Source organism: Symphalangus syndactylus, chromosome X, assembly GCF_028878055.3.
Source record: "Symphalangus syndactylus isolate Jambi chromosome X, NHGRI_mSymSyn1-v2.1_pri, whole genome shotgun sequence".
Taxonomy (NCBI): Eukaryota; Metazoa; Chordata; class Mammalia; order Primates; family Hylobatidae; genus Symphalangus; species Symphalangus syndactylus.
The window spans coordinates 60,300,830-60,314,550 of NC_072447.2; the positions used below are offsets into that span (position 1 = coordinate 60,300,830).

A 13,721-nucleotide genomic window follows, 5' to 3' on the forward strand; every position below is an offset into this window, starting at 1 on the left:
AGCCAGCTGGTGCCAGACACTGTTCATAGATGTGTCCAAGACATTAGTGGAATCTATCAGACACGTATTTAATTTCCATTTGAACATGAGTGTTTTTCCGCTTTCTCTTTCTCCTCTCAGGTTAACTTGCATTTCTCAGATAGTTTGGATGAGTTACAACCCAAATCTGCAAACTCAATACAGCCAGACCCTGGGAAGTGACCCTCTCCAAGCCTCCTGTACAAGTCCCAGGAAAAGAGCCTGTTTTCCCTTGGACATGTGAGCAGTGAATTACTGCTCATTCAGAATTTCATGTGCATGTGTTACTGATGGCCAGGTTTAGAGATACCAACCTATTTATTTCTAGAGGAGAGGTGATTTGATAACCTTTTCAGATATCACTATCACTAGGCAGAAAAGGGTTAATAGTATGATAGGGTTAATATGTCCTGAGGACAGTAGAGAAACTGCAAACTGCAGAAGCACCTGATCTGTGTCCCTGGCCAGCATCTCTCCATATCCTGATTCTGTAAGATCAAGTGTTTATGCAGAAAGAGAAGGGACTGATGATTTGAATGTGACCAGATGCAGGGCATGCCCTTATTGCCATGCCAGCATTTGCTATTCATGATGTTAGTATTCAAAAATCAAGAAACACTCTGCCTGGGCCATTGGTGTCTACTAATCCATTGGAAGAAAAGACTGGAATCCACCACTTCCTAGCTTCTTGGGCCTCAGTCCCCTCTTTTCTGCCATAGCTAAGGACCACCTAACCTAGATGGCTGTTGTTATTGTTCAAAGGAACATCTTTAGAGCCTCAAGCTCAGGAATAGCCCATGGCAGGTACCTGGTAAATGTTAGTTTTCATTGTCCTATCCCAACACTATGAAACATGCAGCACTCTCTGCAACTGCCCCTGTGGATTTCCATAGGCAGGAGAGTATCCAGTGTTGAGTGGAGCTGGTATTCTCAGAAACGAAGCCCCTTTCCTCATTTTGTGCCAATCTCCAGTCATTTTTACCCTAGTAGTATAATGCTTTGGCAAAGTCACTGTCATCTGATGTTAACAGTTGTTTTTGGACCGGGCGCGGTGGCTCACGCTTGTAATCCCAGCACTTTCGGAGGCCGAGGCGGGCGGATCACGAGGTCAGGAGATCGAGACCACAGTGAAACCCCGTCTCTACTAAAAAATACAAAAAATTAGCCGGGCATGGTGGCGGGCGCCTGTAGTCCCAGCTACTCGGAGAGGCTGAGGCAGGAGAATGGCGTGAACCCGGGAGGCCGAGCTTGCAGTGAGCCGAGATTGCGCCACTGCACTCCAGCCTGGGCGACAGAGCAAGACTCCGTCTCAAAAAAAAAAAAAAACAGTTGTTTTTGCCAGATGACTTTTCAAAAGGTAACTTCACCATAATACCGGTTAATGTGATAAAAACACTGCATGTAGCCAATTTTTTTTTTTTTTGAGATGGAGTTATTGGCTCTTGTTGCCCAGGCTAGAGTGCAGTGGCACGATCTTGGCTCACTGCAACCTCCACCTCGTGGGTTCAGGTAATTCTCCTGCCTCAGCCTCCCAAGTGGCTGGGGTTACAGGCACACACCACCATGCCCAGCTAATTTTTTTGTATTTTTAGTAGAGACGGGGTTTCACTATATGTTGGCCAGGCTGGTCTTGAACTCCTGACCTCAGGTGATCCTCCTGCCTCAGCCTTCCAAAGTGCTGGGGTTACAGGTGTGAGCCACTGCGCCCAGCCAAATATTTTCTTATTTATTTATTTTAGAGACAGGATGCCATATGTTGCCTAGTTTGGAATGCAGTGTCTATTTAGAGGCGTGATCATAGCATACTATAGCCTCGGCTCAAAGGACCCTGGCCTCAAAGGACCCTGCCACCTTAACCTCCTGAGTAGCTGGGACAAGTGTGCGCCACCACACTTGGCTAATTTTTTAAATTTTTTGTAGAGATAGGGTCTCGCTATGTTGCCCATGCTGGTCTGGAATTCCTGGACTCAAGGCCTCTTCCTGCCCTCAGCCTTCCAAAGTGTTAGGATTACAGGGTGAGTCACCATGCCCAGCCAGCGTGAATTTTCTAATGCTGAGTAAGTTGTGATCCAGAAGTAAATGTATCTGCAAGCTGATTTAAATTGTAGATTTTCTCTTCATTGTGTATTTTCTGATGTTGAATAAAATCTGAGTATTAACTAAAGTTTTTCCTTCTTAAATATGTAAGAATTGTCCTCAAAATCTCTATTCTTGAGCACAATAGTAAAAATATTTTTACATACATTGTATTTCAAGGGTTCTGCATAAGCAACCTTGTTTTATTGTGACTAAATTTATTTGAGAATGGTATCAAATATGTAATACTGAGATGTTCTCATTCCTTTTGTGAAAATGCTTTTGTTTAAAAACCACTGCCTTCAAATGAAAACCACTAGGTTTGTTATGCTTGCCTCATCTTTCCTCGGTGTTTTTCTTTCATTTTTTTAAAACTACATGTCTTTTTTTTTATACCTAAAACAGTGGGTTTTTAAAATGTGATATGTGTATGCATTGTGTAATAATTACCACAGTCAACTAATACATCCATCACCACCCATACTGTACCTTAGATCTGCAGAACTTGTTCATCTTAGAATGTTTTTACCTTTTAGGTCAGACGTGGTGGCTTACGTCTGTAATCCTAGCACTTTGGGAGGCCAAGGTGGGTGGATTGCCAGAGCTCAGGAGTTCCAGACCAGCCTGGGAAATATAGTGAAACTCCGTCTCTACTAAAAATACAAAAAAATTACCCACGTGTGGTGGCGCGCACCTGTAGTCCCAGTTACTTGGGAGGCAGAGGCACGAAAATCATTTGAACCTGGGAGGCAGAGGTTGCAGTGAGCTGAGATCGTGCCACTGCACTCCAGCCTGGGTGACAGAGCAAGACTCCAAAAAAAAAAAAAAGAATGTTTTTATTTTTTGACTAACATCTCTCCATTTCCTGTCTCCCACTCCTGCATCCCCAGTCCTTGGTAGCCACTGTTCTACTCTCTGTTTCTGTGAGTTCAACTTTTTAAGATTTCACCTTTAAGTGAGATAATGCAGTATTTGTCATTCTGTGTCTAGTTTATTTCATTTAGCATACTATCTTCCAGGTTCCTTTTTCCCTCTGTGTCTCCAGGCCGCCTTTGCATTACCACTTTCTTTTCTGAAATGAAAATGGTATTGTGTCTATTACCTAGCTAGATACCAACTATGGGCTTTGTAGTATCTGGATTAGCTGTAATGTACATGTGAATGATGACTAGTAAAATATATATAGCAGGAAAAATGATGCAATTCAAAAAGCAAGAACACAAGTATAAATAAGCCTAAGAAGGTTGGACATCATCTGTATAAAGGAAAATAAACTGTACTCCTTAGTGAAGACTTAATACCGTAAAACCCAGATTGTCCCTAAGCCTAATCGATAGATTTAAGGCAATTTAACCAATATGCTAAATGCGATCAGGGGCCTATAGTACAATTATACTTCATTTTAATTGGCAGAAAAAAATATATGAGCAACTAAGAGTATTTGGTGGATAGAGGTAACATGGGAAGACTCATCTTACAAGATATTAGAGGGCATTATAAACTAAAGTAAATAATGTGGCATAGAGCAGAATTAAAGAGATCACTGAAACAAATCCAGAATCAGAATATATGGAATGTGGAGTCCTGATAAGTAAGCAACAAGAAAGAAGGGGTCCCAGGTGAGAGAGAACAATTGTTTTATAGATGGCTAATTGCAGACAACCTGCTGGCGCACATCCTGTTCCCAAATACCTTGTTTTGCATGTAGCCTTTCCAGCACAACCTTATAAAACTTAAAACCTCCAGCCCCTGCCTCTCAGACAGGCTCTTCTCTGCTGTGCCGCCCATTGAACCCTTACAACATATCTTCATACTTTCTCTGATAAATCTGCCTTTCTTTACCTATGACTGTTTTGGCAAAATTCCTTTACTGTCCACAACACCATCCCCACTCAGTTGCACCCAAGACATGGAAGACTAAATGTCTGATGTTTAGCTTAAAAAGTATGAAAAAATAAGTTGAGAGAGGCCAAGCATGGTGGGTCACACCTATAATCCCAACACTTTGGGAGGCTGAGGTGGGAGGATGGCTTGAACCTAGGAGTTTGAGACCAGCCTGGGCAACATAGTAAGACCTCATCACTACCAAAAAAAAAAAAAAATCTGGGCATGGTGGTGTGTGCCTGTAGTCCCAGCTACTTAGGAAGCTAAGGTGGGAGAGTCACTTGAGCGCCAGAGGTTTGAGGCTGCAGTGAGGCATGATCATGCCACTGTACTCCAGCCTGGGCAACAGGGTGAGACCCTGCTGCAAAAAAAAATTATAAACCTACTTAATGCTAAGTTATAATGGTTGACAAAAATGTCAGTAGAAGGCAGAGTTCCAATGTATATCCATGTATGTATAGAAAATTAAATATAAAGGTGTTTTCAGTTTGTGAAAATTGATAGGATTGATGTGATGTAAATCTGTAAGGAAAAAATCCTGGACCCCTACATATTATATATAATGACAAACTCCAAGTGGATTAAAATTAAATATGAAAAATAATAAAATATATATGGGCCAGGTGCAGTGGCTCACGCCCATAATCCCAGCACTTTGAGAGACCGAGGCAGGTGGATCACGAGGTCAGGAGATTGAGACCAACCTGGCCAACATGGTGAACCTTTGTCTCTACTAAAAATACAAAAATTAGCTGGGCGTGGTGGCACCTGCCTGTAGTCCCAGCTACTCGGGAGGCTGAGGCAGAAGAATCACTTGAACCCAGGAGGCGGAGGTTGCAGTGAGCCGAGATGATGCCACTACACTCCAGCCTGGTGACAGAGTGAGACTCTATCTCAAATAAATAAATTATATATATATATGAATATTATATAACATCATGGTGGAGCATAAACCAGAAGGACAACCCTGAAGCCATAAAGTAAATCCTAGACTTCATTTAAAATGTATATATATTGGAGACAGTGTCACTCTGTCACCCAGGCTGGATTGCAGTGGCATGATCTCAGCTCACTGCAACCTCTGCCTCCCAGGCTCAAGGGATTGTCCTGCCTCAGCCTCCTGGGATTACAGGTGTGCGCCACTACACCCAGATAATTTTGTATTTTTAGTAGAGGTGGGGATTCTCCATGTTGGTCAGGCTGGTCTGGAACTCCTGACCTCAGGTGATCTGTCTGCTTTGGCCTCCCAAAGTGCTGGGATTACAGGCATGAGCCACCGCACCTGGCTGGGTTTTAGGTATTCTTTAGATGACAATTGGTTGAGAGAATTAAGCTGTTGTCTGAAGACATGAAGTCAGTAGAAAGGAATGCTTGAGTTAAGATAAGGGGGTTATGGGGGCTGAGGACCTTGTTATGTAGATGAAGGTTCCTAAGTAGCAGCCCTCAGAGAGAATAGATGGTAAATGTCTCTTTCAGACCTTAAAGATGTCAGACTCACAGTTAATCTCTCCTAGATCTGGAAAAAGCCTAGAAAGGGAAGGCCTGGGTGCATTAATGGAGATTCTCTACCAATGCAAATTTCCACTGCAAAAGGCAGCTTTGCAGAGCCATTTCAATGTGTTGGCCCTGTGGCAGCTATTTTAAAATATGTCAAGGAAATATATTTTGGGATAAAATAATTTGGTTTCCTTCAGTGTCTGCTATCTATCATGTGATGCTATACCAGAGTCAGGTTGGAAAGTAAGCCACATTGTGTCAGTTTAATTTTAAAAATCTAATTAGATTTTTATAGTTTGTAGGGCATGACTCCCCAGCCCCTTAGATAGGAATTTCAAGATCAGAGTTTAGTCCTCATATGCCATAGGAAATCAAAAGACAAGTTATAGACTGGGAAGAATATTTGCAACACTTAAGAAGAGAGGTGATATTGAAACTGCCTTTGCAAAAATTTTAACAGTGAGAAAATTATGACATTGAAAGAGATCTGATCCAAGCAACCCCCATCTTGCCTTTAAACTCTAAACTGTCCTTGGTCATCCCTGGGCATGGGCCAAGCTAACTTTGGGCGAAATGCAGTTTGCAATTTAGATGATAATAGCCCTTCCCCAAAACTAAAGCACCTTTGTAAAACTAATGAGGCCGGGCACGGTGGCTCACCCCTGTAATCCCAACACTTTGGGAGACCAAGGTGGGTGGATCACCTGAAGTCAGGCATTCGAGACCAGCCTGACCAATATGATGAAACCCCGTCTCTACTAAAATTACAAAAATTAGCCGGGCGTGGTGGCCAGTGCCTGTAGTCCCAGCTACTCAGGAGGCTGAGGCAGGAGAATCGCTTGAACCAGGGAGGCAGAGGTTGCAGTGAGCCGAGATAGTGCCACTGCACTCCAGCCTGGGCAACAGAGCAAGACTCCATCTCAAAAAAAAAGAAAGATGAAAGGGGCCTGAATTTTGCTAAGATGTAGGTGGAGTTAAATGATTAATGGCCATTGTTCCAGAGACCACAAGATTTGCAACTTCCCCTGTTAATCCTGTAAATAACATCACTATTGTAGAACCTAAGATTGGCCTTTTGAGATGTCTTTTCAGGTTTTTGCATTTATAGTGACCGGATGGCTCCACTCAGACTGGCAAGATGGACTCATGACTCAACTGGTCTTATGGCCCCCACCCAGAAGCAGACTTGGCACACAAGGGCCATTTTCCACACCCCTATGATTGCACTTCCAACCAATCAGCCCCCTGTCTGACAAACTATCCTTGAAAAACCCTAACTTCTGAGTTTTCAGGGAGATTGATTTGAGTAATAATTCCATCTCCCATGTGGCGTGGCCAGCCTCATGTCAATTAAACTCTTTCTTTCTTTCTTTCTTTCTTTCTTTCTTTCTTTCTTTCTTTCTTTCTTTCTTTCTTTCCTTCTTTCTTCCTTTCTTCCTTTCTTCCTTCCTTCCTTCCTTCCTTCCTTCCTTCCTTTCTTTCTTTCTTTCTTTCTTTCTTTCTTTCTTTCTTTCTTTCTTTCTTTCTTTCTTTTCTTTCTTTCTTATGGAGTCTCACTCCATCACCCAGGCTGGAGTGCAGTCACATGATCTTGGCTCACTGCAACCTCTACCTCCCAGGTTCAAATGGTTCTCCTCCCTCAGCCTCCTGAGTAGCTAGGACTACGGGCATGCACCACCATGCCTGGCTATTTTTTTTTTGAGACTGAGTCTCGCTCTGTCACCCAGGCTAGAGTGTAATGGCATGATCTTGGCTTACTGCAACCTCTGCCTCCTGGGTTCAAGCGATTCTCCCACCTCAGCCTCCCAAGTAGCTGGGATTACAGGCACATACATGCCGTCATGCCCGGCTAATTTTTGTATTTTTGTAGAGATGGGATTTCACCATATTGGCCAGGCTGGTCTTGAACTCCCGACCTCAGGTGATCCACTTGCCTTGGCCTCCCACATTGCTGGGATTACAGGCATGAGCCACCATGCCCGGCCTTAATTTTTTGTATTTTTAGTAGAGACGGGGTTTCACCATGTTGGCCAGGCTGGTCTTGAACTCCTGGCCTCAAGTGATCCACCTGTCTTAGCCTCCCAAAGTGTTGGGATTACAGGTGTGAGCCACCACACCCAGCCAAACTCTTTATTGCAATGCCATGGTCTCAGTAAATTGATTTTGTCTGTGCAGTGGGCAGGAGGTGTTACCAGCAGCGAATCCAACAGGTCTACAGCAAACTCGGTTCTTGCCCCCCTCGGGGGAAAGAATTTGGCCAAGGGGCAGAAGGCAGAGTGAGAGACCAAGGCAAGTTTTAGAACAGGAGTGAGAGTTTATTTAAAAGTTTTAGAGCAGGAACTAAAGGAAGTAAAGTACACTTGGAAGAGGGTCAAGTGGGCAACTTGAGAGATCCAAGTGTGCTGTTCAGCCCTTGACTTGTTTTATATGCTGGCATGGTTCTGAGATTTCCATTTCTCCTATTTTTCCTTGGAGTGGGCTGTCTGCATGCACCATGGCCTGCCAGCACTTGGATGAGGCTGCACGTGCAGTGTGTTTACTAAAGTTAGGCACATGCTCATTTGAAGCATTTTTCCCTTACCAGTCAAGCGTTCCTAGAGGAATGTCATACACCAGTTAAACTCCGCCATTTTGCCTCTTAGTGCACATACTTGAGCCCGTTTGCCTAACTCCTGATATCTTATTTGGAAGTTGCTCATTACCAGCTTCAGGTGTTTCTATCCGTTGGGAGATTGCCTTTCTCTGGTGCCAGCTGCGACCAATTATTATTTTAGCGAGACAGTTTAACAACTACCTGACCATCACCTGATGGTTGCCTGGGGATTTGGGGGCCTTCTCCTGCCCTGTTCATGTCTGCGTAGCTACCTATTCTAAAAGAAGGACCCACTGGATGATTACAATGTCTCTAATAAAAAATATCCCCACAAACTGCTATTTGTAAAATATGTAAAAGTGTACATATGTAAAAGAGAACATATGAATAGAAAATGGAAAAGGAGTCTGGGCGAGGTGGCTCACGCCTGTAATCCCAGCACTTTGGGAGGCCGAGGCAGGAGGATCACTTGAGGTCGGGAGTTCAAGATCAGCCTTGCCAACATGGTGAAACCCCGTCTCTATAAAAATACAAAAATTAGCCGGGCATGATGGTGTGTGCCATAATCCCAGCTACTCAGGAGGCTGAGGCGGAGGTTTCAGTGAGCCGAGATTGCACCATTGCACTCCAGCCTGGGCGACAGAGCGAGACTCGTCTCAAAAAACAAACAAACAAAAAGTGCTACTTGTTAAAACATTTTAAAGGATAATTGATCTGAATTGCCCATTGGAGAAAGAATATCCTCAAACAAAGTACAGTGGTGAATAGTATTTGCCTATGTGTTCTGGTAATTTTTCACCAGCTGAGCTAGTGTAATCATGTTGCTAAAGAAAAGTTCTATAGTTCTAAGTAATCATGTTGATTTGAAATACCACTTATGCAAACAAGTTGAATTGTACATCTTTTCTTCCCCCAGCAGATGGTGACATTTTATAGAATATGGAAAAATTATCCAAATGAATGAGTGAGCTATATAACTGAAATATAATTGTCTCTACTTCATTTCTCATTTATCTACATCTTGAATTCATTTACAAAAAGGCATTCATCAGGAAGTAACATTTAAAGACTATGCATTCAGGGGTCATTTCTTTTTCTTTTCTTTTCTTTTTTTTTTTTGACAGGGCCTCACTCTGTCACCCAGGCTGGAGTGCAATAGTGCCATCATGGCTCACTGCAGCCTTGACATCCCAGGTTCAAGCAATCTTCCCACCTCAGCTTCCTGAGTAGCTGGGACTACAGGCACACAGCATCACACTGGGCTATTTTTTAAATTTTTCTGTAGAGACAGGGTCTCACTGTCTTGCCCAGGCTGATCTCAAACTCCTGGGCTCAAGCAATCCTCCTTCCTCAGCCTCCCAAAGTGCTGGGATTACAGATGTGGGCCCCCATGCCCAGCAAGGGATCATTTCTATAGTTCCTTCCTAGGAAAGTTTCTCTGAACATGTAGAGCATGTTTTTAAAAAATTAACATTTATGAAAAGAAGACTAAGAACAATAAAAAAATAACTAATATAGAAAGTAGAATTTTTCAGGCCAGGCATGTAATGCCAGCACTGTACGCCTGTAATCTCAGCACTTTGGAGGCTGAGGTGGGCAGATCACTTGAGGTCAGGAGTTCGAGGCCAGCCTGGCCAACATGGTGAAACCCTATCTCTACTAAAAAAATACAAAAATTAGCCGGGCATGTTGGCAGGTGCCTGTAATCCTAGCTACTTGGGAGACTGAGGCAGGAGAACCACTTGAACCTGGGAGGCGGAGGTTGCAGTGAGCCGAGATCGCACCACTGCACTCCAGCCTGGGTGACAGAGCAAGACTATGTCTCAAAAAAAAAAAAAAAAGTAGAATTTTTCAACGTCTTCAATTCTTAGTTTGCACAGTGTTTTTACTAGATATTTTCTCATCAGGTCACATCAGCCTACCTATTTACAAAAATAAAATAGTAAGGACAAAATGCTAAAGAGGGCAAATCTGTCTTTAATTAATGTCCATCTTAGGCCAAGCATGGTGGCTTACACATGTAATCCCAGCACTTTGGGAGGCTGAGGTGGGAGGGTAGCTTGAGCCCAGGAGTTCAAGACCAGCCTGGACAGCATAGTGAGACCCTGTCTCTAAGAAAATGTCCACCTTTGATTTCTCTTCACTCCTTTTTTCCATGCAGGACCTTCACTCCTCTGTTTCTCAAATTCCTTCTTTAGTATTATTTCTTCCTTCCTTTAAGCTTCACACAGTAATGTTTGCTTCCCTACTTTCTAACCGAGAGTATAGCATATAATTAAAATTCATTCTTAGGTATATGTAATTAGTATTCCCAACTTAATGTGCCAATTATACCAGGGATATTTCATTCACTAGTTCAAACAGAACATCAATTGGATATCTCTCGTCTTTCAGGTATTCTTGCTGAGCTCACAGTCCATCCAGAAAGAGAAACAAATTCATAACACTAATGTAAGAGGTTTTCTTTCTGTTTGAGACAGAATCTCACTCTGTCCCCCAGGCTGGAGTGCAGTGGTGCAATCTCAGCCCACCGCAACCTCTGCCTCCTGGATTCAAGCGATTCTCCTGCCTCAGCCTCCCAAGTAGCTGGGATTATAAGCACCCACCACCAAGCCTGGCTAATTTTTTTGTATTTCTAATAGAGATGGGGTTTCACCATGTTGGCCAGGCTGGTCTTGAACTCCTTACCTCAAGTAATCCACCCCCCTCAGCCTCCCAAAGTGCTGGCATTACAGGCATGAGCCACCGTGCCTGGCCATAGGAGATGTTTTTAATGCAGGTGTGTACAAGGTGGAAACCTAGAAAATGAATCATTAATTCTGTTGAATGAACTTTATATGTGAGCTTCAAATTTAAGTGAGATATGACAGACTGAAATGTGAACAAAAGGTATTTTAGGCAGGTGGAACAACTTGAGCTCAGATATAGAAGCATCAAACTGTTCAGCATTTTTGTGAAACCCAGAAAAGTCTGACTAGAACTCACAGTATTAAACAGTCAGTGTGCCAACAGAATTGGGATACAGGACAGAGAAGGAAGAGAGAGGAAGCAGTGGAAAGAGCCTGCAGAGGTAGATGAGAGCCAGACTGGGAAAATCCTTAGAAGGTAGGCCAAGGAATAAGGACAGCACTGTAAAAACCCTTATGAGGTGTCCTAAGGAGTGTGGACTTGATTCTGCTGGCCCCAGATAGCCTTCTTAAGAAGGTGTGGAGATGATAGAGGATGGAAGCAGAAAGACCAATTAAGAGATGATGGATCACACAAAGCTAGAAAGGAAAAGCACAATGTGGATTGATGAATGGTGGCATCTTGTTGGGGGGAGAGTTAATGATGGAGGCATATTTAAGAGATATTTGCATGGTAGACTTATGGGGCTAGGATGACTGATTGGATGTGGTGCCCGAGAAAGGGAGAGGCATGCACAAAGATGACTGCAGGATTTCTAATTCTGGCATCTTGCTGTGTAATAATAACATTCAAAACAGAAATTCATGAGGAATAGCAGATTTGCAGAGAATTTGTTGGGGACAAGATGAATGTGAGGCACCTGGGTTGGAGGGACATCAGGTAGAGGTGCTGAGACAGAATTGAAAACATGAGACTGACTGGAGTTCAGGAGATAAATCTGGAGATGATTTTTCTTTGGGTGGGGGAGGGACGGAGTTTCACTCTTGTCACCCAGGCCAGAGTGCAATGCTGTGATCTTGGCTCACTGCAACCTCCGCCTCCTGGGTTCAAGCGATTCTCCTGCCTCAGCCTCCCAAGTAGCTGGGATTACAGGCAGGCACCACCACGCCTGGCTAATTTTTGTATTTTTAGTGGAAACGGGGTTTCACCATGTTGGCCAGGCTGGTCTCGAACTCGTGACCTCAGGTGATCCACCTGCCTCAGCCTCTCAAAGTGCTGAGATTACAGGCATGAGCCACCATACCCGGCCTGCAGATGATATTTAAGAGTGAATAATGTGAACTTGTTGGGAGAAGCCATGGGAATTGAAAATCTCAGGTGGTTGAGTACAAGAAGCGGGGGCCCAGCATGGAACCTTGGATTCCCAATATTTTAGGTTAGGTAGAGGCTATGAAGAGGATTAAGGAGGAGCAAGAAATGAAACCATGTTTAAGTACGAAAGATGGCGAGAAACTCCTCTCACAGCACAACTTGTATACTCATGGGAGATGGAGTGGTATACAGTGATATCCTAACAATCTTTCTAGAGTAATCCTTGCCCCACTTTGACCAGAGTTTGGAAGCCTGTCCAGTCTTCACATTAGAAAGTCAACATTTTAAGAATGTGAAGAAGTAAGAGTGTTATAAAAGATGCCTGACCTACACCATGTAATTAATTTTCCTTTTTGTTAAGAAAATGTTGAAATTAACAAACGTGGCTGGGGGCGGTGGCGCATGCCTATAATCCCAGCACTTTGGGAAGCTAAGGCAGGAGGATCGCTTAAGCCCAAGAGTTCAAGACCAGCCTGGGCAAAATAGTGAGACCCCCATCTCTACAAAAATAAAATTAGCCAGGTGTGTTGGCACATGCCTGTGGTCCCAGCTACTTGGGAGGCTGAGGTGGGAGGATCGCTTGAGCCCCAGAGATTGGGGCTGCAGTAAGCTATGATTGCCGCCACTGCACTCCAGTCTGGGCATCAGAATGAGTACCCATCTCTAAAAAAAAAGACTAAAACTAAGTTCTATTACAATTTATGTTTTCCTTCTCATAAAATAAATTATACATATAATCACAAGGAAGAAAAATGTGTAAAATTAGAAAAAATTCCTGTGAGAAGCCACTCTTTGCCCAGAAAATGTTTATTGATTTATGTTTTTATTAGAAAACTCAAAAGGACCTGGTAAGTGTCCTGCCATTGGATTTCAACAGGAAATCACCATTTCTGCCCTCTGGGAGGTAGTAAAAAAGATTGGAATACCTCCTCCTTTGAAGTGGTCAGGAACTGTGGTAGATGCTGTCCAGATTCTCCTTCTGGAATAAAGGAAGTATTCTCCAGCTGCTGGGAGCAGTGCCCACAGAAAACCCTCAGCTGTCAGCAACTTCAGTGATTGCCTTGGCTAAAAAGAGCTGCCTCACCCAAAGTTGCATCCTTCTAGGGGTCAGCCTGCATCTAATAGCTAAAAAACAGGGGGCCCAGCCCTCTCCCCTCAACAAGCGACAACTCCGAATAACCACCTCATCTTCAAAGATCACCATGTGGTAGACCAAGAGAGACAATGTTGGGCTTGTGCTGCCACCTGACTTCCCCCTCTGCCCAATCCTACATCCTTCCCTTCCCTTCCCTTCAATAGATGTTGACCCCAAGGGCCCTCTCTAATAAATCTCCTGGGTGCAGAGTTTGAAACCAGCCTAGCCAACATGGTGAAACCCCATCTCTACTAAAAATACAAAAATTAGCCGGGTGTCCTGGTGGGCGCCTGTAATCCCAGCTACTTGGGAGGCTGAGGCAGGAGAATCGCTCGAGCCTGGGAGGCGGAGGTTGCAGTGAGCAGAGATCGTGCCATTGCACTCCAGCCTGGGTGACAGAGCGAGACTCCATCTCAAAAAAAACAAAACAAAACAAAAAGATATCCTGGGTGCTAATCCCCATCTCAGAATCTGCTTCCCAGAGAACTCAACCTATAATGTGAGTGAAATCACAGAGCT

At 43.7% G+C, this 13,721-nt stretch overlaps 2 protein-coding genes across 3 annotated transcripts in view; both read left to right on the top strand.

The window, feature by feature from the left end:
• The window catches only part of LOC129475042 (zinc finger protein 674-like), a 981,285-nt gene that overhangs the window by 98,746 nt on the left and 868,818 nt on the right, over positions 1 to 13,721 (top strand).
• CHST7 (carbohydrate sulfotransferase 7) overlaps positions 1 to 13,721 on the top strand; it is a 219,747-nt gene that overhangs the window by 837 nt on the left and 205,189 nt on the right. Inside the window, exon 2 of one of the 2 annotated variants that reach the window (XR_010119570.1) lies at positions 121 to 2,033. The exons of the other annotated variant lie outside the window; for it this stretch is intronic. The gene's annotated coding sequence lies outside the window, so the exon portion shown is untranslated. The remainder of the gene's footprint in view (positions 1 to 120; positions 2,034 to 13,721) is intronic. 2 annotated transcript variants of the gene reach the window in all.